The sequence below is a fragment of the Delphinus delphis genome, chromosome 6 (genome assembly GCF_949987515.2).
Source record: "Delphinus delphis chromosome 6, mDelDel1.2, whole genome shotgun sequence".
NCBI classification, from domain to species: Eukaryota; Metazoa; Chordata; class Mammalia; order Artiodactyla; family Delphinidae; genus Delphinus; species Delphinus delphis.
In genome coordinates, this window is record NC_082688.1 from 60,666,305 (window position 1) to 60,693,570 (window position 27,266).

Here is a 27,266-nt window from a genome sequence, read left to right on the forward strand (position 1 = left end):
AGTTTATTTAAAGAAATAATGGCTGAGAACTTCTCAAACCTGGGGAAAGAGTTGACGTAAGTGCATGAATCACGTAAGTATCCACCAAAATTTCAACCCAGAAAGATATTCTCCAAGATACATAATACAACTATTTAAAATAAAGTTACATAGAATTTTAATGGCAGCAAGAAAAAAAAAATTCCACCCAAAAAAGAAAACCCCCATTTAAGCCTTCAGTGGATTTCTCAGCAGACACCTTGCAGGCCAGGAGAAGGTAGAGTGATATATTCAACCAAGACACTTTACACAGCAAAGTTATTCCTCAGAAATGGAGAAGAGATAAAGACTCTCCCAAACAAACAAAAGAAGGAGTTCAATACCACAAGACCTGTCTTACAAGAAATGCTGAAAGGAGTTCTTCAGCTGAAATGAAGTGAAGCTAAATAGTAACATGAAAACATAAAAAAATACATCAGTAATGTTAAGTATATAGTCAATAAAGAATGCTATAGTACTGGAATACAGTGGTGTGTTAACCACTTAACTCTGGTATGAGGGTTAAATGACAAACGTAATAAAATAAGCATATGCACAATAATTTGTAAATGGATATACAATATAAAAATAGGCAAATTATACATCAAAATATAAAATGGGGGTGAGAGCAAAATGGTAGTATAGGTATGCAATCAAACTTTAGTTGTTATCAGCTTAAAATAGACTATTACATCAATAAGATGTTTTATATAAGCCTAATGGTAACCTCAAAGCAAAAACCTACAGCTGATAAACAAAAGATAAAAATAAGGGAATTAAGGCATGCCTCTACAGGAAATTATCAATTCACAAAGGAAGACATCAAGCAAGGAATAAAAAACAGAGGATGCAAAACAGCCAGAAAATAATTAATAAGATGGTATTAGTAAGCCCTTACCAACCACTACTTGCTCTTTATATTATAAATGGATCAAATTATCTAATCAAAAGGCACAGAGTGACTGACTCAAAAACAACCTCAACTATATGCTACCTACCAGACTTACTTCAGCTTCAAGGACACACATAGGACAAAGTAAAGATATGGTAAAAGATATTCCAGGCAAATGGAAACAAAAAGAGAGCTGGAATAGCTTTACTTATATCAGCTAAGACTTTAAGTCAAACACTGTAACAAGAGACAAAGAAGGTCATAATGATAAAGGTATGAACTTATCAAGAGGATATAACAATTATAAATATATGCAACCAACGTTGGAACACTGAAATATATTAAGCAAACACTAACAGATTTGAAGGGAGTACTAGAAAAAAATAGAATAATGGTAGGGGACTTCAATACCTCACTTTGAGCAGTGAATAGATTATCCAGACATAAAATCAACAAAGAAACACTGAACTTGAACTATTCTTTAGACCAAACAGTACCAACAGACATATACCAAACATTCCATCCAATAACAGCAAGCATATGTGGAACATTCTCCAGGATAAATCATATGTTAGGTCACAAAAATAGTTTTAGCATGTGTAAGAAGACTGAAATCATACCAAGTATCTTTTCCACCTCATAGGTATGAAATTAGAGCTCAGTGACAGGAGGAAAACTGGAAAATTCACAGTTAAAATTAAATAAAACAGTCCTGAATAATCAATGGGTCAAAGATGAAAGAAAAAGAGAATTAAAAAAGTCTTTTTAAAAATGGAAACAAACATAAAAACTTATGGGATGCAGCAACTGCAGTTCTAAGAAGTTTACAGCACTAATGCCTACATAAGAAAAAAGAAAGATTCCAAACAAAAAACCTAAATTTTCAACTAGGAGAAGACAAGCTAAGCCTGAAGTTAGCAGAAAGAAGTAAATAACAAAGATCAGAACAGAAATAAATAAAATAGAGACTAAGAAAAAAAAAACAATAGAAAAGATCAATGAAGCTAAAGATCTGGGTGTGTGTTTTTTTGGTAAGATAAACAAAATTGACAAACCTTTAGCCAGACAAAGAAAAAAGACAGAAAACTCAAATAAGTAAAATCAGAAATAAGAGGAGATCTTACAATAAAACTACAAAGGATTAAAAGAGTTTATTATGAATAACTATATGCCAAAAATTGGATTACCTTGAAGAAAAGGGAAAAAAAAAATCCTAGAAACATACAACCTACCAGGACTGAATCAGACAGAAACAGAAGATCTGAACAAAGCAATTTCAAGTTAATGGAATTGAATCATAAATCAAGAAACTCCCAACAAAGAAAAGCCCAGGACCAGATGGTTTCACCGGTGAATTCTACAAACATTTAAAGAAATAATATCAATCCTTCTCAAACTCTTCCGAACAAATGAAGAGGAGTAAATACTTCCAAACTCATTTTACAAGGCCAGCATACCCTGACAAAAAAGCCAGATAAGGTCACTGAAAGAAAATCACAGAACACTATCCCTGGTGAATATATACACAAATATCCTCAACAAAATACTATCAAACCAAATTCAACAGCACATTAAAAAGATCATGCACCATGATCAAGTAGGATTTATCCCTCTGATGCAAGGATGTTTCAAAATACTCATATCAATACCACATTAATAGAATGAAGGAAAAAGTCATATGATCATCTCAATAGATGCAGAAAAAGCACTGACAATATTCAACATCCTTTCATGACAAATACTTTCAACAAATTGCTTACAGAAGGAGTGTACCTCAACATAATAAAGGCCATATGTGTCAAGTCACATGCTCAATAGTAAAAGCTTTAAATCTTTTCTCTAAGATCAGCAATAAGATCACTATCTCAATGATATATCTGTACTCCCATATTCATTGAAGCTTTAGTCACAACAGAAACAACTTAAGTGTCCCTTGGATAAAAAAATGATACACACACACACACATATAAACACACGTAGACAAAACGGAATATTATTCAGCCACAAAACTAATGGAAATCTTGCCATATATGACAACATGGGTAGGTAATAATGGTGTTGTGTGAAGTGAAATAAATCAGACAAAGAAAGATAAATACTGTATGACCTCAATGATATATAAAATCTAAAAAAGCTAAATGCATAGACATGGAGAGTAAAAAGGTGGTTGCCAGGGTTGCGGTGGAGGGGAATGGGGGATGAGGAGATGCTGGTCAAATGATACAAACTTCCAGTTATAAAATGAATAAGTTCTGGAGATCTAACATACAGCATGGTGACCATAGTTAACAATCCTTTTTATATACTTGAAAGTTGCTAAGAGTGTAGATCTTAAATATTCTCACCACAAATTAAAAAAACAGAGGGAATTACATGAGGTGACAGAAGTCTTAACTAACCTTACCATGGTAATCAGTTTGCAATATATACATATCTCAAATCATCACACTGTATACTTTAAACTTACACAATATTATAGGTCAATTATATTTCAATCATGCTGGAAAACTAAACTAAAATAGGTGACTGCCAGGACTTGACCACTGGGTTGTAGTTTGACAACCCCTGCTTTAATCTATTTTGTTCCTCTAATGTAACAAATGGTAATGGCCAAAGTAGAAAATTTATCAGACCCAGCCAGTCCTTCAAGCAAAGGAATTTATTACAAAAATGACTGAAATTGAGAAAGATCCTAATACGCTTAAAACGTGCACTCAGTATGATGTATTTTAGCCTCCAAGCATTGTAAAGGCTGGAACTGTATGTTTTGTAATTCTAAGTGGCTAAAGTTATTATACAGAAATAAAGGTTTTACATGATGTCATTGAGAGAATACAAAGTTAGGTATCAAAATCAATTTTCAATGAATGCTGTTAATTATAACTAAGTCCAACAAAAATTTATGAATTTCCCTTTTAACTTATTTCATCTGAACCTGAAATTTCTACTGTGAATATATGACTATATATGTATTGTGTAAATAGTGAAAGATAAAAAGAGAAAGAAATCACCTTGGCTTGAATAACAGTAGCTCACATCAATTCTAAGAAATTTTAACATCAACTTTTCTGTCAACACTCCACTGGTGGTGCTTATTTTTCATTAAACTCTGATTCTTGACAGAATAGCTTACCAGCAGTAAAAATAAAAAAATAATAAAATGAAATACAGAAAAAAATAACCTTGAGCCATCCTAGGTAGAATCATTCCTTTAATCAAGCCAGAAAGATTAAAAACATACTTTCAGGGCTTCCCTGGTGGCACAGTGGTTGAGAATCTGCCTGCTAATGCAGGGGACATGGGTTCGAGCACTGGTCTGGGAGGATCCCACATGCCGCGGAGCAACTAGGCCCGTGAGCCACAACTACTAAGCCTGCGCGTCTGGAGCCTGTGCTCCGTAACAAGACAGGCCGCCATAGTGAGAGGCCCGCGCACCGCGATGAAGAGTGGCCCCCGCTTGCCACAACTAGAGAAAGCCCTCGCACAGAAACGAAGACGCAACACAGCAAAAATAAATTAATTAAAAACAAAAAAAAACATACTTTCAAAAATTTTTTTCTAGTACTTAAGTTGCTATCTAAAAATAATTTTGAATACCAAATAGAATGCATGAATTTTGGATTTGGAGTGAGCCTTTTTAATACTGAGATCACTCTCAGATTAATTGGAATTTAATGAAATTGGCACCAAGATGACAGTAATAATGATAAAACATTTAAAGATTGAAGGAAAAGGAAAAGTTGGGCTTCTCTGGTGGTGCAGTGGTTAAGAATCCGCCTGCCAATGCAGGGCACATGGGTTCGAGTCCTGGTCCAGGAAGATACCACATGCCGAGGAGCAACTAAGCTTGTGCACCACAACTACTGAGCCTGCACTCTAGAGCCCGCGAGCCACAACTACTGAAGTCCGCGTGCAGCAAGGAAGACCCAACGTGGCCATAAATAAACAAAAAATAAATAAATAAATTTATAAAATAAATAAAAAAGGAAAAGTAAACAATATAATATTCATTGGTATTAATTGGTGAATATGATACAGAGTAAGCTGATTGTGAACATTTTCATATCAACTACACATTTGTGTAGTGAGATGTTAATAAAAAACAGATGGTATGGTGAGTTAAAACTTAGTGTAAAATATGTGATATGGAGTGCAGGAGTTGAAATATTTCACCTGGGCCAGATCAAGATGCCAAGGTAACAATGCATGAAATCCACTATGTCAGAAATAAGTGCCATTTTTTCTTTTCCAAAATAAAGCATATTTACATATACCCTTTTTATGGTGAACAGTCTCCCTCAACAAATTTTTGATACGTCAGCTTCAATTCAGACCATTCACATTGTTCTCAAAGTCTAAAATCTCTGGGAGGTTTTCTCCTATACTGTGAAGGATATGAAAGAAAATAAATCAAGGAGGGAAAGGAGGCATAAGAAAGTAAAAGAAAAATAGGATAAAAACACAGATGGAAAGGAAATTCCACCCTGTCTCCCTCCCTGTTTTTTTTCCTTAGAAGCAAGAGAACTAGATACAGAAGTTTGTGAAAAATAGTAGGGATTATCTTTGCTGATTTGGGTTGGTTATTACATCTTCAAAATTTATTAGCAACATTCAGATGCTACGCCAAGAGGCATAGTAATGACACCAATTAAGTTTATATAGTTTTTCAAACCTCACTATCAGGAGATTGTTCATCTGTTCCAAGAGCAAGACATGAAATAGTCTTATGTTTGCCTTAGGTATGATTAAAACCATATAGATAATATTCTCTCTATATAATACAAGTAATGGCCTAATATGGTCCAGGCAACTTCCATGGGATGAGGATGTCTGTACTTTTCTCAGTTTAAATTCTAAAATCTTTTTGTCCTCACGCAGAGTAAGGAGCAAAAATCATGACATTGTATTGGCACTGGGGAATCTTCTGTTCCATGATGGATATCTTCCTTCTAGGAAGAGGAGGTTGCTATTGGGCCTCATTCATTAAGTTGATGTAATGGTGGCATGAACTATCATCCACAGAGATTTTCAATTGAAAGTTATCCCACCATTCACTGTCTCACAGCCTAATGGAGTGTCCCTGACATCAGAGTCTGATAAATTGCCCAGTGCCAATTAAAAAAGACACTTTCCCTGTCATTTAGCTGCAATATTCTCCTTTACTAGATTAGGTTCCATAAAAATGACAGGAATGATGAAAGTTTATTTGTAAAATTCTTCAGTTTAATTTGTGAAGCTATGTAGGCTTCCGGGTTTCTGCACTGTGTCCAGAGTCAGGAAGGGCACTTATTGATGTCATTAGAAAACAGTTCCAAGTAGATATTATTGTAACAGATATACTGAAGTACTCATACTTTTAGAGTAAAGATGAAAAAATTGTGAAGAATAATACACCCATTCATTTTTCAAGTATGTGTTGATAACTTCCGAACACCATGCAGGCCTGCTGTCTTGATAGATTAGTAGGCAGCTTAAATTCTCCAATTTCCCTGTGTCCCATACTTCCCCACCTCTCCCAACTCATCTCAAATTGTTGGGTTTTACAAAACTATTATCTTGCCTACAGACACATTTTCTTCTTTAGTAAGCATATTTCATTCATCATGCAAGATCTCTGAACATACATCAGCCTCTGCTTTTTGATAGGTTTGTTGTCAAGCTACCAAATAACAGATTTTAATATTCTGTATTACCTCCATTAAAATTTCCTTTAGGATCGTTTAGCATTCAACACAGTAGAAGAAGTATTTTAGTGAACTTTTATCATGGGAATTCTTTAATGAATATATCCTGTTCTCTTGCATGAGAAATAGCATATCATACTATTTAAGAGTTTTGTGTCAGACCATTAAGGTTCGAATCTTATTATTCACTAGCTGAATGACATTGGGCAAGTCACTTAACTGCTTTATGCTTATGTGCCCTTCTAATAAGATTATTATAAGGTTTAAATATAAATTAAATATAAGTATTTAGAAAAGTGATAAGTACAATATTAGCATTCACTCTCTACTAGCCATTATTATATATTCACATCAAATACAAAATTAAAATTTCTCTTGAAACAAAGTTAAATAAAATGCAATCATTCTTTCATTTAAAAAGCATTTTGCTGCTTCACACGAGCTATCTATTTTACATTTGGTAGTGTATATATGCAGGGAGATCAGCTCAGGGCTTGGTGACCACCTAGAGGGGTGGGATAGGGAGGGTGGGAGGGAGGGAGATGCAAGAAGGAAGAGATATGGGGATATATGTATACGTACAGCTGATTCACTTTGTTATAAAGCAGAAACTAACACACCATTGTAAAGCAATTATACTCCAATACAGATGTTAAAAAAAAAAAAAAAAGCATTTGGTTTATACCAGGTCATGGACTAGGTATTAGGGATATTAGAAGACTAAAAAAAGTGCAGATGCTTTCCATGAATTATGAAGAGCTATAGAGATAGATCATACAGGTAACAAAGTAGGTGAATCACAAAAATATAAATAGGTGCTAATGTTTTAGGGTGAACATACCATAACTGTATTATTTGCTCCTTTAACATTCACTCTCTCTCTCTCCAAAATTTTAGATAAAAATAGAGGTCTCTGTCATTTATCTCTATCTATTGCTGCTACCATGGAGGTCAGTGGTACATTTGTCCAAGTTAATATAATTAAAGGAAACACTGGAGGAATCATTCTTTAATTTTGCCCAAAGGACAATGTTCAGTAGAGGGCACTAAGCTTTCTCCTTTAGTTATTTAATGACGGAACCACATTTCAAACCTTGTTTGGGACATCTGGTTTCACTTTGGCATTGGGGAAACTTCATATTGTTTTATTGTTTTTCATGTTCCATTTTTCTCTCCTATAAAAATATCACATTTGCAGTATTTCAAGAGTTTTAGGACGAGGATGCAACTTTTATTCAATATAGTATTGGAATTCCTAGCCACAGCAATCAGAAAACAAAAGAAATAAAAGGAATTCAAATTAGAAAGGAAAAAGTAAAACACTCACTGTTTGCAGATGACATGACATTTTATAGAAAATCCTAAAGACACCACCAAAAAACTATTAGAACTGATAAATGAATGCAGTAAATTTGTAAGATACAAAATTAATATACAGAAATCTGTTACATTTCTATACACTAACAATGAACTACCATAAAAAGAAATTAAGAAAATAATTCTATTTACAATTGCATCAAAAAGAATAAAATACCCAGAAATAAATCTAACCAAGAAGGTAAAAGACCTGTACTCAGAAAACTTTAAGACATTGATTAAAGAAATTGAAGATGACACCAACAAAGATATACCGTGCTCATGGACTGGAAGAATTAATATTGTTAAAATGACCATACTACCCAAGACAATTTACAGATTCAATACAATATTTATCAAAATACCAACGGCATTTCTCACAGAACTATAATAATTCTAAAATTTGTATAATAACACAAAAGATCCTGAATAGCTAAAACAATCTTGAGAAAGACGACAAAGCTGGACGTATCATGCTTCCTGATTTCAAACTATACTACAAAGCTACAGTAATTGAACTGTATGGCACTGGCACAAAAACAGACACATGGATCAGTGGAACAGAATAGAGAGCACAGAAATGAACCTATGCTTATAAGGTCAATATATATGGTCTATGACAAAGGAGGCAAGGGGAGAATAGACAGCTTCTTCAATAAATAGTGCTGGGAAAACTGGACACCTATATCCCAAAGAATCAAATTGGACTACTTTATCACACTATATGCAAAAATACATTCAAAATGGATTAAAGATCTTATTACAAAATAAACCATAAAACTCTGAAACCATAAAATTCTTAGGAGAAAACATAGGCAGTATGCTCTTTGACATCAGACTTAGCAATATTTTCTTGGGTATGGCTTTTCAGGAAAGGAAAACAAAAACAATCAAACAAACAAACAAAACCAAATGGAACTACATCAAACTAAAAAGCTTTTGTGTACTGAGGGAAACTATCAACAAAATAAAAAGGCGGAAGATATCTGCAAGTGATCTATCTGGTAAGAGGTTAATATTTGAATAGGAGAAGACATTTGCAAACAATATATCCAATAAAGAGTTAATATCCAAAATATACATAGAATTCATAAAACTCAACATCAAAAAAACAAACAATCTGATAAAAAAAAAATGGATAGAGGACCTGACTAGAGATTTTCCCAAAGAAGACATACAGACAGCCAACAGACACATAAAAAGATGTTCAACCCCTCTAATCAGGGAAATGCAAATCAAAACCACAATGACATATCACCTAACACCTCTCAGATGGCTATTATCAAAATGACAAGAAATAACAAGTGTTGGTGAGGATGTGGAGGAAAGGGAACCCTTGTGCACTGTTAGTGGGAATGTAAATTAGTACATCCACAATGAGTAATACTACAGAGGTTCCTCAGAAAATTAAAAACAGAACTACTATATGATCCAGCAATTCCACTTCTGTGTGTCTTTCTGAAGAAAATAAAAACACTAATTTGAAAAGATATATGGTCTCCTATGTTCACTGAAGCATTATTAACAATAGCCAACATGTGGAAGCAACCTAAGTACCCAGTGATACATGAATGGATAGAAGATGGGGGATGGATATACATAGATATAGACATAGATATAGTGAAATATTATTCAGACATAAAAAAAGAATGAAATCTTGCTATGTGTGACAACACGGATGGATCTAGAGGGCATTAAGTTAGGTGAAATAAGACAAAGGCAAATACCACATGATTTCACTTACATGTGGATTCTTAAAAAAAATGAACAAATATAACAAAACAAATAGCAATACAGAAACAGACTCATAAAGTGAACAAACAGGTGGTTGTCAGAGGGGTGGTGGATGGGGGTGGTGAGTGAAATATTCCACCTAGAAAATAAATGAGTCACAGGGATGAATGTATAGCATAAGGAATAGAGTCAATAATATCATAGTCACTTTGTATGGTGACAGATGGTAACTAGATTTATTATGGTGATAATTCTGTAAAGTAAACAAATATGGAATCACTACGTTGTGCACCTGGAACTAACAGTGTTATAGGTCAATTATACAAAAAAAAGAGTTTGAGGGACCTATGACACTGGCTCATCATAAACAATAATAAAATTGTATAAAATATATGAAGCACCTATTTTCACAAATTAGACAACAGCTAGCCCAAGGCTGTGATCCTGGACAGATGGGACACATATAAGAAGAGGACGAAATTGGCTTTGCTTTTCTGTTTTTGGTTTCTTTTTGTGGGGGTCAGTTGACCTGGAGTACTTTACACATAGCTGTGATCTAGAAGGCAGAGGAGACTAAGATGACAGTTTGGGTCTACTGAAGTGGCAGTAATTTGTGGTGTAAGGTAAGAGAGAGGAGAGAACTAAATAAAGAAGACACTACAGAAATCTGCATAAGGATCCCCTTGAGTCTTTTACCACAGATGTACACATGCTTAGAGTCAGATAACATGAGACCTGGAAGAAACCAGATCCTGAACAGAGAGAGGACTGGGAGCTGACAGTAGATTCTGAGGTCACACACTATTGGGAGAACTGGAAGTTCTGAACAGCCAGAGTAGCAAAAGTTAACAGACCTTGGTGAATATATCAGGCATTTAGTAAAAACCTCCCCTCCTTCACCAAACTCCTAAAACTATACTTTAGGAGTAGGACTACTCTAGATTACCATAACCAAACCTAAAATCAAGCTCTGGTAGAATAAGCTGATCCTTCAGAAAAGTAAATGCCAGCAAGAAAAGATAAATTAAGGCTTCCCTGGTGGCACAGTGGTTAAGAATCCACCTTCCAATGCAGGGGTCATGGGTTCAAGTCCTGGTCCGAGAAGATCCCATAGCCAGTGGAGCAACTAAGCCCATGCGCCACAACTACCGAGCCTGTGCTCTAGAGCCCGTGAGCCACAACTACTGAAGCCTGTGCATCTAGAGCCCATGCTCCACAACAAGAGAAGCCACCACAATGAGAAGCCTGCGCACCGCAACGAAGAGTAGCCCCCGCTCACCGCAACTAGAAGAAAGCCCGCATGCAGCAACGAAGACCCAATGCAGCCAAAAATAAAGTAATTAATTAATTTAAAAAAAGAAGATAAGTTAATGCTCTTAAATGGAAGAAAACAAAATCAAGACACTAAAATAAATAGCATTCACAGGATCCAGTAAACAATAAAGAGTTACAAACAGGAATAAGCTGGAAAAGGTGACTGATAACCAAAATAAGCAATTATACAGAAACAGAAGCAGAGATGACAGAGACATTGAGATTTGAGGATAAGGAATTCAGAGTAGCAATGAAAACAGAAATCATCTAAACATCTAAAAGAAAATTAAAAAAAAAACCATAATGGGTGAACAATCAGAAAATAGAAATGGAAATCAAATACGAATTGAGTATAGTCATGGGAAGTATAACAAACCCAAACAGAAATTCAAGATCTGGAAAATACAAAATCTGAAATGATAATGTAGGGATGGGATTAATAATAATAGAACAACAGTAATTTAACTACTACAGGAGAAGGGATCTATGAATTTGGGGGGAAAAAGACAATAAAAATATTCCAGACTGAAGAAAGCATATGAACAACTGAAAATAATAAACAGTGATTCAGTAACCTGTGGGATGATACTGGAGGTCTGACTTAAGAGCTCATCTCTGAACCACTGTGTCATTATTAGCTTAATGGCAGTAATATGCTTAACTAACCTACTATCTGTAGGTTCCTATAGGATACCCAGTTATAAATATGAAAATTAACACAATATGTGCCTACATTTCAAGTAATTTGGAAAGTGGTTTATAGAGTTCTGCCTGGTTTGGAGATAACAGGAAGAATTCATTGCAGCCATTGGCTAAATAGTTCCTTGGAAAGATGAACTGTACAATGCTAGGGTTTTCAAACCTGGAATATGTCATTTCTTAAGAATTAATCTCTTATGTATCTCAATCTATAAAATCCTTAATTTTGTTTTACAACAGGAAAAGATTCGGCATCTAAGTGTAATCTACTAGATATGTGGGGTTTTTTTTTAAATCAAAGGTAACCAGATTGAAATATTTACCATTGCCTTTTTAAACCTCATCAAATACATGGATAATTCTAGTAATATCGTTGCATTTTAGAATCATCTCTATTTTCTTACATTCGTTTTTTTGTTTGTTTGTTTGTTTTTGCGGTATGCAGGCCTCACTGTTGTGGCCTCTCCCATTGCGGAGCACAGGCTCCGGACGCGCAGGCTCAGTGGCCATTGTTCATCGGCCCAGCCGCTCCACGGCATGTGGGATCTTCCCGGACCAGGGAACGAACCCGCGTCCCCTACATCGGCAGGCGGACTCTCAACCACTGCGCCACCAGGGAAGCCCTCTATTTTCTTACATTCTTAAACAAAATTTGTATTTTGAAATATCTATCATTTTTGTCAACTATCTAAATATTACTGTTTTAAATTCCATGAACTTTAATTTTTTTCTTTCAGATTTGTTTTTCTTAGCTAAAGTCCATCAGAGAAATGTTATGTTTTATGCACAGTCTTTCAAAATATATTATTATTGTTTGATATCAATGACTAGATTGAAAGTTTGCAATTGGTAATAATGCTGCAACTCTGAACATCCTTAGGAAAGGAAGCCAATTAGCACTTATCAAGGACTACAATGTGTTAGACACTATACTCGACTCTTGACCTGACCCCAGAGAGTCATTTTATTATTACCATCTTGCACAAGAGAAATTTCAGGCTGGAATGGTTGAACAGAGTTAAGCATCTAATAAGTGACAAAATCAGAATATGAACTCCAAGGATCATACTCTTACCTCTGGAATACTTTTTCAGTGGGGAAATGGAAAGCCATAGGTGACTTTGCCTCAAGGTTTTACAATTCAGTTACTAAATCATACTATTTTTGTTACATGCAATAAAACCCTTTATTGGGTTCTTCTTGTCTATGCCATTACCTGGGGGTTAGTATGACTTTATCTTTTTTTCCTCAAACTATTTTTAGAATAAATATAAACACTTTACTGAATTTTTTGGTATTTATCTTCTCCATGATGACTTTTAAACTGTCTAAGTTCAAAGTCATACAGGGCACAGAACCATATAACACTAGATAGTTGAAAACTTAAATTTAGCTCCGGATGATCAAGTCTGTGTTAATTCAGAAATAACACTTAGGTCCAGAAGTGTAGTTATTTTTCCAAAGGCACAGAGAATACTTTAGGTTAGAGCTATACAGCACTATTTAGAAAACTTTCTTACATATTTCTATTTCTTTTCCTTCATTTTTTTTTCTTGTAATATCTCATGAATCAAAAGAAATTTCCAGTGGTGCATTTCTTAATAAATGTTCCCTACTTGTAGTGATGTTCAAAGGTGTCATGTGAAACATATGTTCAAAGGTCATATAAATTTGTTAAGCGATGTCTCTAACAAAATCAAATGGATTTATTTAGTGAAGAGCATAAGTCTTCTGAAATGCTCATGTGCACTGCGGTCCTCTGAACCATATACAAAAAGCAGGTTTCCTGGATATATTTGATAAATCACTCCTCTTGTAGTGGTTGGTCTTTTAAAGTATTGTTTTAGGGGAAAAAAAACAAACCAAAGTATTTTCTGAATGAGTCTACCAACTTTAACCTATAGGTAAAAGTCAACTTTCCTTTTAGAGAAGAATTTGAAAAAAGCAGAGTACTTCTAAGTATCACCCATCATAATAATTATATACAATATTTTCATTTAATCTGCATGATACTTGGTCATTTATTATGCTTCCATTTTACAGATGTGACACCTGAGTAACAAAGACTTATTTACTATTAGCTTATTATGGAGCAAAATGTACTACTGCATCACCACCCTCCAAGAGAAAACAGGGACAAGCTTTAAAGCAAAACTAATGAGATGCATTCAACCAAACACAAAGCCTGAGCTGGTAGGTACAAAGCACTGGCAGCTACAAAACCTGTGTGATACCAGATTATAGTTTAGAAAAAGTAAAGAGAAACAATGAGGCATTTACTGCCACTAAGAAAGGAAGCAACCCCACCAGCAAGTATGAGAATGGCCACAGCAGGCCCACTTGGTCCTGACCACTGGCCCATTACTAACTTCAGTCACTTCTGAGGAAAGCTAATGACATCAGGGTACTGTGGATGCCATCTTCATCCTCAACTGTATCAGGTCCCCTTGCCTGTTCAGAGAGGTCACCACAAAAAGAAGAGGCACAAGGGGCCCTGGGCCGACTTTCCCCATTTCAGTGGATGCATGTGTTTGCTTTTCCTTTAGCTGTCTTTGTTGTAACCTCTGATTTCCCCAAAAGAATAGAAAATAAATACCCAAATTAATCTTTCATAAATTTTTTTTTTCTTTGTTGAAAAGAGAAAAGATACTCTGGCTGCATAGGATCTAGAGGTAAAGCTGCCTTGAGATACTTTGAAAGGTAAAACATGTTTTTTTCCCCTTTGCTGGGGTGAAGCTGAAGATATTTCAGATAACACTCCTCATCTTCTTTGTGGCTATGTTCTGGATTGGGCTGAATGACTTGAGAACTATACTACACAGTGCAAGAGGGAGCTATGGTCACCTGAGTCGGAAGGCCAGCGCTAAGAGCTAAAGGAAAACTAAGAGGATAGAGAAGCAGCAGGAGGAGAAGCTCCTTCAAGCTGCCGAGCAGAGCTCCGGAGGTCTCAAGTGCTTGAATCCCAGCCCCTCCACCCACAAAATAACACATATGCAGTTCCTTGCTTAAAAAAAATTGGATTGTTTGTTTTCTTACTATTGAGTTTTGAGAGCTGTTCATATATTCTGGATACAAATTGACAACCAGATGTGTGGTTTGTAAATATTTTCTTTCAGTCTGTGGCTTATATTAAAATTCTTTTGCAGTGACTGTCAAGAAGCAGAGTTTTTAATTTAGATGAAACCCAGTTTAAGTATTTTATTCTCTTATGAACTGTGCTTCTTGCATGTTTTAAATTTTTTTTCATATATAGAACTATATAGATTTCTATATTGATCTTATATCCTTCAAATGTGCTTATTGTCTTTAGTAGAATTTCTTTAGATTCAGTAGAATTTTCTACATAGACCTGTCTGTGAAGATGGGCAGTTTCACTTCTTCCTTTATAATGTGAACAATATTTATTTTCTTCTCTTGCCTTAGAGCACTCAATATAACCTTCAGGACAATGTGGAATAGAAGTGATGAGAGCAGACATCCTTACATTATACAGGCTATTAGGGAAATTGCCTTCAGTCTTTCAAGATTAAGTACGTTCAAACAGATTTTGTTTCATGTACTTAACAAGTTTATTGAATAAGTGCATACATGTGTAAGATTTTTATGTCCTCTTTACAATTTTAAATGATTCTCCTTATCCCTAATAATGTACTTTGTTCTGAAATCTACTTCATCAGATATTAATATAGCCACTCCATCTTTGTTTTAATTACTGTTAGCATGGTATATCTTTTTACATTCACTATTTTAACCTAATTTTTAAGTCTCACAATTTCTACCATTAATATGGGGTATTTTGACCTTTCACATTTAACATAATTATTGATATTGATGGGTTTAAACAAATTATTTTTTTAATATTTGATACTCTATTTTTCATTCTTTTAATTAATAATTTGATTAAAATCTTATTTCTATGTTAGTTTTTAGCTATAATACTTTTTGTGATTGCTTTACAGTTTACAGTATAATTATGTAACTTATTGTCACCTATTTTCAAGTGAGAGTATACTACTTCATGTAGTATGCTTCCATTTTCCCCTTCCCTTTGTCCTGCAGTTATCATACATTTTACTCAGATGTGTTATACAAATCCTAACACATTTCTATTATTTTCTTCTTTGAACAATTACCTTGTAGACATTTGAAAATTTTTTTTTCTCTATAGTTACCCACATAGTCACTACTTTCTCTGCTTTTGATTTCTTTGCGCAGGTTCAGACTTCCATCAAGTATTATTTTCTTTTTGCCTGAAGAACTTGCTTTAATATTTCTTCTAGTATGGTTTTATTGCTGATGATTTTTGTTTGTTTTTGTATCTGTGTAAGTCTTTATTCTGAATTTGAAAGATATTTTAAATGGTTATTGCAGTTTGACAGACTTCTCATGTCAGTCTTTGAATTGTCTTTGAAGAGAAGTCTGCTGTCACTTTTTCTTTTCCTAGTATGTAATGTGTCTTTTGGCTTCCGGGCTTATTTTAAGATTTTTCTTTTTAATCATTCATGTTGGCAATGCAATTATGAAATAATTTGGTATACTTTTGTCTTTATTGTATTGGGGTTTACTGAGTTTTTTTGAGTTTGCTAGTTAATAGTTATTGACAAATCCAGAAATTTTTCAATTATTATTTCAATATATTCTTTGCCCCTCCCCTTGTCCACCACTTCTTCCTTCTCCTTTACAGACTCCAAATGCATGTATATTAATCTTCTTGAAGTTTTCCCACAGTTCACTAATACTTCTTTTGTTTAATTCAGTTTCTTTCTTTTTTTCCTTGTGTTTCATTGTGGATAGTTTATTTCGCTGAATCTTCAAGTTCACTAATCTTTTCTTCTACAAAATGTCTAATAGTTTAATAATTTTTCAATATAAACATTGTATGTTTCATCTCTAGAGGTTTAAGTCTTCCATGTCTATATTTAGCATACTTAACCTTCCCTATTTTTTTTAACATATGTAGACGCAATAGAGTTATAACTACTCCTTAATGTTCTTGTCTACTAATTCTATCTAGTGTGTCATTTTTGCAGTCTGTTTCCATGGATTAAATCTTACCCTCATTGTAAGTCAAATTTTCCTGTTTCTTTTTATGACAGGTAATTTCTTATTGGATGCTAGACATTATATATTTTACCTTGTTTGAATATTTAAAAATTCATTATTCATTATTATTCCTATTCATATTCTTTGTTCATTTTCTTTGTTCATTTTTTTCCCCAGTTTTTGGTGTTATTATTGGTTTGATACCCTTAAAAACATTGATGTATGGAACAGAAAACACCACTTCATGGTCTTTCTCTTTCACTTTTAATTAAGAATGTTAAATGAGCTTATTTTTGTAATTTTAAAAAGTAGAAGCAGTTTTTTTCTACCCATGGAGGAAGTATCTTCTGAAGAGCAATATCAATTTTGAATGTATATGGTAAAAAAAAAATGACTATGATCAGTGTAAATTTCCAAAATAGTTCACCTTTTTCAGTGTATAGTTAATTTCATAGATATCTCAATTTAGAAATTTACAAGTAGAGCTTCTTAATCAGATTAGCAACATCTTGTCATAACTCCAATTGCTAAATGAAGAAAATATTTTCAATAGTGTCTTTGCTTTTTTACGCTGTTGACTAAAATTAGCTTCACTTCAAAAAATAACATACTAGAGATTATTACACCCATGATGTATCTTAAAGCATTTAGACAGCTAAAATAAAATACACATGGCAACTTTTCATAGTCTTTCCATTATATAAGATTATTTTCTTATTTAAACAAATCAGCAACATAATAATCTTTATGTACAGGGCATACACATTTGAAATAATTTAAATTTATGCATTTGATAAGATTTAACAAAAATAGCTTATACTTTGTATAAATGCCTAATTTCCTATATTTTTTCAAGGAACACAGTTCAATCCTCCTATTTAGTAAAACACTTTAGGTTATTTAAAAAATGAATATATAACATAAATATTGTCATTATCATAACAGAAGGACTAACCAAGAACAAGGACTCAGCTTAAATTAATCACATATATATATGTAATTCTCCTGTTAAATACAAAACTATTTTCTAAATTGGGTCTATATTCCACACATAAAAGTTTGTACACATACACACACATCATGCATGCCTTGAATAGGAAGCAGAAACTCTAAGTTTAAATGGTTAGAAAGGAATATGTAAACAGCAAAGTGATGATCTTTAATAATTACAGAGAATGGAAACTATTAAAAGCTACCTGGAGGGCAGTAACTGCATTAAATCACAGTCTTGGGGAATGTTTACCAATTTAGAACTTACTCAATCACTTCTCTCTAAGGTGTACAGTAATTTCATTTTCCTTGATGTATGTAATCCTCCAAAACAGAAAAAAAACAGAAGGAAACAACTAAAGCCTAAATAATATATTCACATAAAGGGGCCAAAGGATCTGTATCTATTCTTAATGTTGTATTTGGGCAATTATATGGAATATTTGGTCATTCAATATGTGCTAGACACACCCTAAGCACTTGGAATACCCCAATTCATAATAAATAAGTTTTGCTTTCCCAGACCATACAGTCTAGTGGAGGAAGAAAGTAAATAGACAAGTAAATTAAAATGATATTTTCAGAGATAATAAATGCAAAACCTGGATATGAAATTAATAACTCCAAAGTAGAATCATTTAGTGAATATGTAATTTATGTAAATATTTATAGTTGTTTGGTTATCTAGTTGTACCCTTATTCAGCACTTCCTGACACATTCTCATATATACATACACACACGTATATTCCTTTTCTCACAATATAGTCGATTACAAAAGGAATATAGACTATGTCAGAAGAGTTCAATATTTTTCATCAAATTTTTTTCCTAAAGATTCAGAAAGGATAGTTGGTTAAAATGTATCATCTTTCAGATGGAGGGGTCTCCTTTGTAGACTGACTTGCAATTCTTTCACAGTATTAATATTGATATGAGTGAGTGTATGTGGAAGTCACTGAATCAGTTCTTTTGTGACCAATATGTAGGAGAACCTTCATCTATTTTGTAAGATTATTCACACATTTGGTTATAGACCTAGGAATAGGGATGGGTTTACTAACCATTAGTGTAAAGGCCCTGTTTCCCACTCCAGTCTATGTTCTAAATTACTTTACTGAAATCACTTAATTTACTTGTTTAGAATGTGTATTAATGAGATAAAGTCACAGGATCAATACTGTTTTATTCAGTGAGGTTTGATTATAGAAAGAAACAAAACAAAAACTAGCCACACTGTATATCCTTAGCCAGAGAATGTTCTAAGCATGCTGGTATTGACTAACATCAAGGGAGGAATGCATAAGGCAAACCCTCTGTAACACTGGACAGACCACTATAGAAGAAGTAGATAAGGTCTTTGGTCCATTTATTAATCTAGTTGTTCATTTTTTTATTATTGAGCTTTAAAAGTTCTTTGCATACTTTGGACATTTTACCTTTTACAAAGCAAAATCGATTAAATGAGATAACGCAGTGAAAGGAGTTTATAATTTGTAAAATGTTGTATGAATTATAAGAAATTGTATAGATATCTAGATTAACATAGAAGATAATTCAGAGCTAATTATGTCCTTTACAAGAAAGTTCTTCATATTGTAAAGCATGATTTATTATACAATTCCAGCAAATGGTGATCACCTAGGTTGTTTTGGGAGAATATTATTCCCCAAATCTAATTTGCTCTCTTTTGAAGAGAAACTTCCATTACATAAAACTATACAGAGACTTATCTTTTACATGAAGAGATACAGGAACTTATCTTTATTCCCAGATGATTATTTTTCCTCATACCCTCTGAATAATTACCTAGACGTTTTTGCTATATATTTTAAAGCATTATGTAATGAAACTACTTTTTAATCTAATTTGAATTTCCTGAACAACTAAGGCAATTGATTAGTCCTAAAGATGCTAGTGCATATATTATAAATGGTGACATTATCTTTACACGATCTATTTAGTTAAGTCACAGTTTTAGGGTCAAGAAGTTTGGTCACTTTTCTCCCTGATATTTTAATGATCCACCTTTACGTAATGGGTCAGATTGAATTTTCAGTTGATCTAGTTCTGTCATTAACTCTGCCAAAATCACTGACTCAGCCATTTTCCATTTCAATGCTTTTGGTCACACAGTTTCAGAGTGCTTAAACTTTTCCAACTCTTAGGGTGTAGGGAAGGACTATTACTGTCTCTAGACATAACCTAATTCCTACTGTTCATGACAGGATCTGTTACCTGCTTTAGACTGTGTCTTTTCATCTGGGCATATAGGTGCTTCTTATTTGGGTGCTATTTCTGACGCCTCTTTTTTCCTTCAGGGTAAGATTTTAAATGAAAGTGATAATTTTTCAAACTTGCCTGGTAAGTGGTGCCTGTCATGTACATGGCTGGTGTCATTCACTTTGTAGTTTCTGACATTTCTGGGGAAATTTTTAAAATTACAATTTGTACAATCCTTAACTTAGAGTTTTTCCCAGTGATTTTTTTTTTACTTGTGGCACAATATGACCATTACTTGTGGCACAATGTGACCATTTCCACTAGAAGTCATTCCACATCTTGGTCAACACTCGACATGATTTGTTTTTTTAATTTTAGCCAATACAATAGGTGTATAGTGGCAACTTACTGTGGTATCAATTTGCAGTTCCTCATAACTAATGATGTTGAAAATCTTCATGTGCCTATTTCAAACCATGTATATTCTTTGGTAAAGCATCTGTTCATATCTTTGCTCACTTATTTATTGGGTGGTTTCTTTTCTTATTATTGAGTTTGGGGAGTGTCTATAATTTTGGATATAAGTCCTTTGTAAGATATATGATTTTCAAATATTTTCTCCCAATCTGTGGCTTGACTTTTAGTTTTCTTACCCCTGTTTTTTGAAGAGCAGACATTTTTAATTTGGATAAAGTCAAATTTACTGTTTTATCTACTAGTCTATCTTTGCACCAATATCAAATTGTCTTGATTACTATAGCTTTATACAAAGTCTTAAAACTAGGTAGTAGTCTTTCAACTTTGTTCTTCTTTTTCAAATTTGTTTTGGAACGTGAAGTGATGACCAGGGTGACCCTAAAGAGCTAGCATGGGAAATGAGTCACACTGTTCCTCTTGTGGAAACTGTTTAAAAGTTCAAATCTAACTGAATTATCCTGTAATTACACATCTTGGAGAGGTAAAATTCCATAAAATTGATTCATTCAGAGGAAAGCACCAAAATCTAAAATTTTCCTGGTTTCTCCAATAGTGACTAGATGTCATCTAAATTCTCAGTCAGCTCAATAAAACCAAATAACTCAGGGTTTATATTCAGGTTAAGTGATCTCACAGTCATACCAGATCAGCCACTCATGCAAGGTTGGTTTCCAGTCTGGTTCCAGTTCAAGGGTCTGCCACATAAAATTAAGTGCATATTGATAAAGTGTCTTTAGAGAACTAATGTAAATTTTAGAGGGTCCCAAATGAAGCACAGGGAAATTTAATTCTTATGCATTGTGAAAAGTGACAGAGGCATAATTATTAAACAGTCATAATGTCTACTCCAAATGAGAAAAAACAATAGAGTAATGACCCAGTTCATAATACTTCTGTTTCAAGAACATAGTGAAATCCTGGGTGCACATTTTCTTTATGTCGCCTATAGAGCCATGTGATTATAATTAAGAATAAAATGAATCATATGGTGAAACCTCTTCATTCACATTGAAAATAACCCCCTTAATATTACTTTAATGAAGATTATATTATGAATAAGTTACTCCAGTGTAACTGAGTAGCTATTATCATTACCTGCTTTTAGTAATTAACCATAGGGTAAATGTTCTTTAGTAGAATATTCCACATACAACTGTCTTTGCCATATTATTTTGGGGAAATAGTAATCTAAAATAATTTTTGATGAGAAGCAGAATTCCAGAGGAGACAACTGAACTGAAATTTTATTGGCTCTTTCAGAGTCCTTGTTGTTCATTAATTTAGATTATTTTTCCTCCAACAATATATGCAAAGACTACGAACTAACTTTTTATTTTTTTTAATATCTTCTCAATATTTTCTTTAGAAAATGTATATTTAGGGAGCTTGCATATCTATTTTCCATTTATTGTATATAATCCACATATCAGTTACACTATTAACCTTTCAATGCTGAACAGGAAACATGAAAAATCATAGGGTCTTGATTCAGTCTCAAAAGCCCAAAGTAAATGCAATTCAGACTTTACTAAGATGCCTGGAAACACACAGGCCAACCTGTGGGTGTTACTTCTGCCCTCTTTCTCCACTTTCAGTTGAAAAAGAATTTCTTTGTTAGGAAAATAGACTTTATGACACTGTGGCTTACCTTAATATCCCTCTCTGAAATGAAAGGAAATTGTGAGCTTTACATGAGGACTCCTATAACTCTAAAATAAAGCCTGCTATTACACAGAAACAAGCTGTGGTTGCCAGCCTTTGATATTGTTTACAATTTTGCACAAATCTGGTGACTACAGTGATACCTTGGCAAGGCCACAGACATGGAAGAGTACCTATAACTACTGAAGAGAATTATCTGTTCACTGACTTTCAACTGAGAAGACTGGTGATTCTAGGTCAGGTTTAAAAGAAAAGGATCCTAGGAGGAAATGTATAGTACCCATTTGAGCTAAGCAACAGGACAATCACAACCATAAACATATCTAGGCTCACCAACTTATTTACATCCATAAATGCTCGGATTATGCTCGGATATTAAGTGGTGTATATAATACATATTTAGATACATGTTTTTAAAAATGTATTGCCAAGAAAGTAAATGAATAAGTAAATTCCCAACACATACAGCACACATTGGTTTTTTTGTTAATTTAATTTTATTTATTTTTTATACAGCAGGTTGTTATTAGTTATCTGTTTTATACATATTAGTATATATATGTCAATCCCAATCTCCAAATTCACCCCCCCTGCCAGCTTTCCCCTCTTGGTGTCCATATACGATATTTGTTTTTCTCTTTCTGACTTACTTCACTCTGTATGACAGTCTCTAGGTCCACCCATGTCTCTACAAATGACCCAATTTTCTTCCTTTTTATGGCTGAGTAATATTCCATTGTATATAAGTACCACATCTTCTTTATCCATTCATCTGTCAATGGGCATTTAGGTTGCTTCCATGACCTGGCTATTGTAAATAGCACTTCAATGAACACTGGGGTGCAAGTGTCTTTTTGAATTATGATTTTCTCTGGGTATATGCCCAGTAGTGGGATTGCTGGGTTGTATGGTAGTTCTATTTTTAGCTTTTTAAGGAACCTCCATACTGTTCTCCATAGTGGCTGTATCAGTTTACATTCCCACCAACAGTGCAAGAGGGTTCCCTTTTCTCCACACCCTCTCCAGCATTTATTGTTCGTAGATTTTCTGATGATGCCCATTCTAACTGGTGTGAGGTGATACCTCACTGAAGTTTTGATTTGCATTTCTCTAACGATTAGTGATGTTGAGCAGCTTTTCATGTGCTTCTTGGCCATCTGCATGTCTTCTTCGGAGAAATGTCTATTTAGGTCTTCTGCCCATTTTTTGATTGGGTTGTTTGTTTTTTTTAATATTGAGCTGCAAGAGCTGTTTATATATTTTGGAGACTAATCCTTTGTCCATTGCTTCATTTGCAAATATTTTCTCCCATTCTGAGGGCTGTCTTTTCATCTTGTTTATAGTTTCCTTTGCTGTGCAAAGCTTTTAAGTTTCATTAGGTCCCACTTCTTTATTTTTGTTTTTATTTCCATTACTCTAGGATGTGGCTCAAAAAAGATCTTGCCGTGATTTATGTTAAAGAGTGTTATTCCTATGTTTTCCTTTAAGAGTTTTACATTTAGGTCTTTAATCCATTTTGAGTTTATTTTTGTGCCACGCATTGTTTTTAAATACATCTAAACATTCACCTCCAAGATCATTTAGATTTTGCAATTTGGTTAAAAAAGGTACCTTGAGCAAATTATAGACTTCTCAGTTTGCTACAAGGTGAGCAGGTTTTCAGAGAACATGTCCCTAAAGGTATCAAGTATTGGCATATAAATTTGAGAAGACTGATATGTTCTCATCAACTCTGAACAGTATGACAAACACAAGTCTCACCTTTGTGTAATAAAACATCTTGTTGATTTGTTATAGCTGGTAACACTAGTCATAAACCAATGACAGTAGTAATGAATCAGAATTTAATTGACTTTGAATTAGGCTCACTAAAGAGAAAGAAATATTTTAAAAAAATAATTACTTAGATTAAATGTATATGTAATTGAAAAAGATGCTGCTATATGTTGGGACAAAATGATCTTTTGAAATAATCTGTTTTACCATTTCACCTTGAATTACCAAATCAAGAATACAGTACAATTGAATACTAAAATTAATAAGGCCCACATGTAACTTTTTTGCGTGTCCCTCCTATAAATTAAGTTGCATTTTCTAAGACATTCTAATTATAAAATCCATATTTCAGTTATTTATGCTAACTGTGAATAAGTGGACCCGCTTTAAGTCTGATTTCACTAGCTGTATTAATTTCAGACCACGTGTCTCCTTTCTTTGGTTTCCTCTATTGATTCTGGAAAAAGAGAATGGTATTTGATTAGAATGAAAGGGTATACTCCAGCCAATTTTTATATTTCATTTGCAAGCGACTTCATGTAATGTCCTTCTCCTTTGATCTAATAATGAAAATGTGTCAGTATATTCTCATTACAGTAGCAAGGTAAAGCAGCCAAAGCCTCCTGGGGCCAGAAGGACTACACTTTGTGAATTTAAAATTGGAAAGCTATGCTCCCAGTGCTTGGCAAGGAGTGTGCTGCAGACCTATTTCTCCCTTTAGCAATTGAACCAACTGAGAATTTAAAAACAGATGCCACACAAGGTTTGATAGAGAGAGGGAGAGGGAGAGAGAGGAAGAAAATACAAATACAAGTACATATTAATGGCTGCCTGGAAATTTTCTGCTCACTGTAGAATTAGGTTAGCTAAAAAAACTTAAAAACAAAAAATAAAATCCTTGGTTGTATATTCATCTCAACTTACACAGTCATTGTCATTCCTGAAATAAGAATCAGGATGTTTTTTGTGGGGGCGGGGTTAGGAGTACTCTGAATAGCAAAGGCTGGCATGAATATGAACAAACACTGGATATATTGCTCAAAACATTTCCCTGGAAGTTCACATAAAATAAATTTGAATAACATTCACTTCTAAAAAGCTGACAAGACATGAATATATCTGGACAACACCAAAATTCAGTATAGTGGGTGACTCAGATGATAATTAGATGCATCTAACAGGAAATGCACATGCTAAATTTATTTCAATTCTAAAATTATAGCTTAATTTGTAATTCATGCATATATCACATATAGGTGTGAAGATGGTTAATGTCTTTAGAGTTAGAGAAACATTTAAACTCTAAAAAAAGCACAGACATAATATTTGTTTTAGCCTTGCCTTAAAAGACTTGAAAAACATGCATGACATATAACTAACACAGTTACACATCTATGTTAATGTATTCATGTCATTTCTTAGATGTATATCTTTAGAATTCAGTGATTTTAGTGGATCAAATAGTGTCCTTCCAAAAGATATGTCCAAGTCTTAATCCCAGGTACCTGTGAATGTGAACTTATTTGGATGAAGGGATAAGGTCACCCTAGATTTAGGTTGAGCCCTAAAACCAATGACAAATATCCTTATAAGAGAAAAGAGAGAAAGACTGAGACAAGAGATAGAGGAAAACCATGTGAAGACAGAGATATTGGAGTGATACATCTACAAATCAAGGAAGACTGCCAGCACCCCCAGAAGACAGAAGTGAGGCATTGAATAGATTCTCCCTAAAATCCTCCAGAAGGAAGCAACGCAATGACAACCTGATTCCAGGTTTTTGGCCTCCAGATTATGGAGAGTACATTTCTGTTGTTGAAGCCAAAAAATTTGTGGTAACTTGTTACTACAGCCCTAGGAAACTATTGCAGTGAATCTAGCACCAAATGAGAGACATCTGATAACAATTTTAATTAGCTACCCGTAATCTCAAACATCAAGGGTAACTGTATCTAAGAATCTAAATAATCCAATAAAAACCATCTCCTAAAGCATGCATACTTTGACTGCAGAGGTGAGGACAGAGAATGTTTCCTGAGAAAATTAAAAGACAGCACTGTAAGTATTTCAGAAAAAAGCAGACATCAGATAGTGGGAGAAGGATCAACACAATTCCACAAGCATTCAAATGTTCAGAAGGCAACCTGATAATCTAACAGGTGATATAAATCTGCCTTTGATCCTTTAGGAAGAAAGAACTCATTTCAAGTAAGAAATTCTTAGTGCTTTCACATAAAATTTGGAATCTGCTTTTTTGACCAGATTTTTACTTTTCATTCACCCAAATTTCTCAAACTTAAGTCTAAAAGCCCTTGCTTAAAATATAGATTCCTGGGTTCTTCCCTAAAGATTCTCATTTAGCAAGACTGAAGAGAAAAGAGTTTGTTGCTTTTTTAGCAATCATCTGGGTAACTATGACATAGGAAATACTGGACAACGTTTTGAAGTATACTGCTTAGAAAAATGTGTTCCATTCTTACCCCATCATAAAATATCCCACAACAACTTGTTAAAAATACAGATTCCCCAATTCTTACTCCTGATCCACTGAATTAAATCTGAGGTTTTTAAGACCTGATGTGATTATCATGATTAGGCAATTTCACAAGACACTGACTTAGAACCAAAAATCTGACCTTGATTGACTTTGATACATGCATTGGCATCAATACAAGAAAGTAGGCCCTGGTGGCACAGTGGTTAAGAATCTGCCTGCCAACGCAGGGGACAGGGGTTCGAGCCCTGGTCTGGGAAGATCCCACATGCCACGGAGCAACCAAGGCCGTGCACCACAACTACTGAGCCTGTGATCTAGAGCCAGCAAGCCACAACTACTGAGCCTATGTGCCACAATTACTGAAGCTCGGGCGCCTAGAGCCCATGCCCCACGACAGAAGCCACCGTAGTGAGACGCACGTGCACTGCAACAAAGAGCAGCCCCTGCTCCCTGCAACTAGAGAAAGCCTGTGTGCAGCAATGAAGACCCAATGCAGCCAAAAATAAATAAATAAAAATAAATAAATTCATTAAAAAAATTCAGTAATTTAAAAAAATTAAAAAAAAGAATGCAAACCGTTAAATACCACATATCATAGGATATGAGTTTTGGTAAACATGGTAAACCTGACCTTCTGGTAGAAAATTCAAGTTTTGTTCACAAGTATCTTTGAGGTCAGTGTTCATCCTAGTGTCTTTCTCAGCATCTGCAGATTCCCTCAGCCTGCTGCTTGAACAGTTGCTAATGAATGACGATCACCCCAGCATGCCCCCCTGCTGTTGCTCATTTGCCCATTAGCATCTGCTTAACCAGCAGGCTGGGAGAAGCTCTGGTGCCCAATCAATGTAGCTGATGAGGGCTGGGGTAGAGAGGACTCCGATGCCAACAGAGCCAGAGCATAAA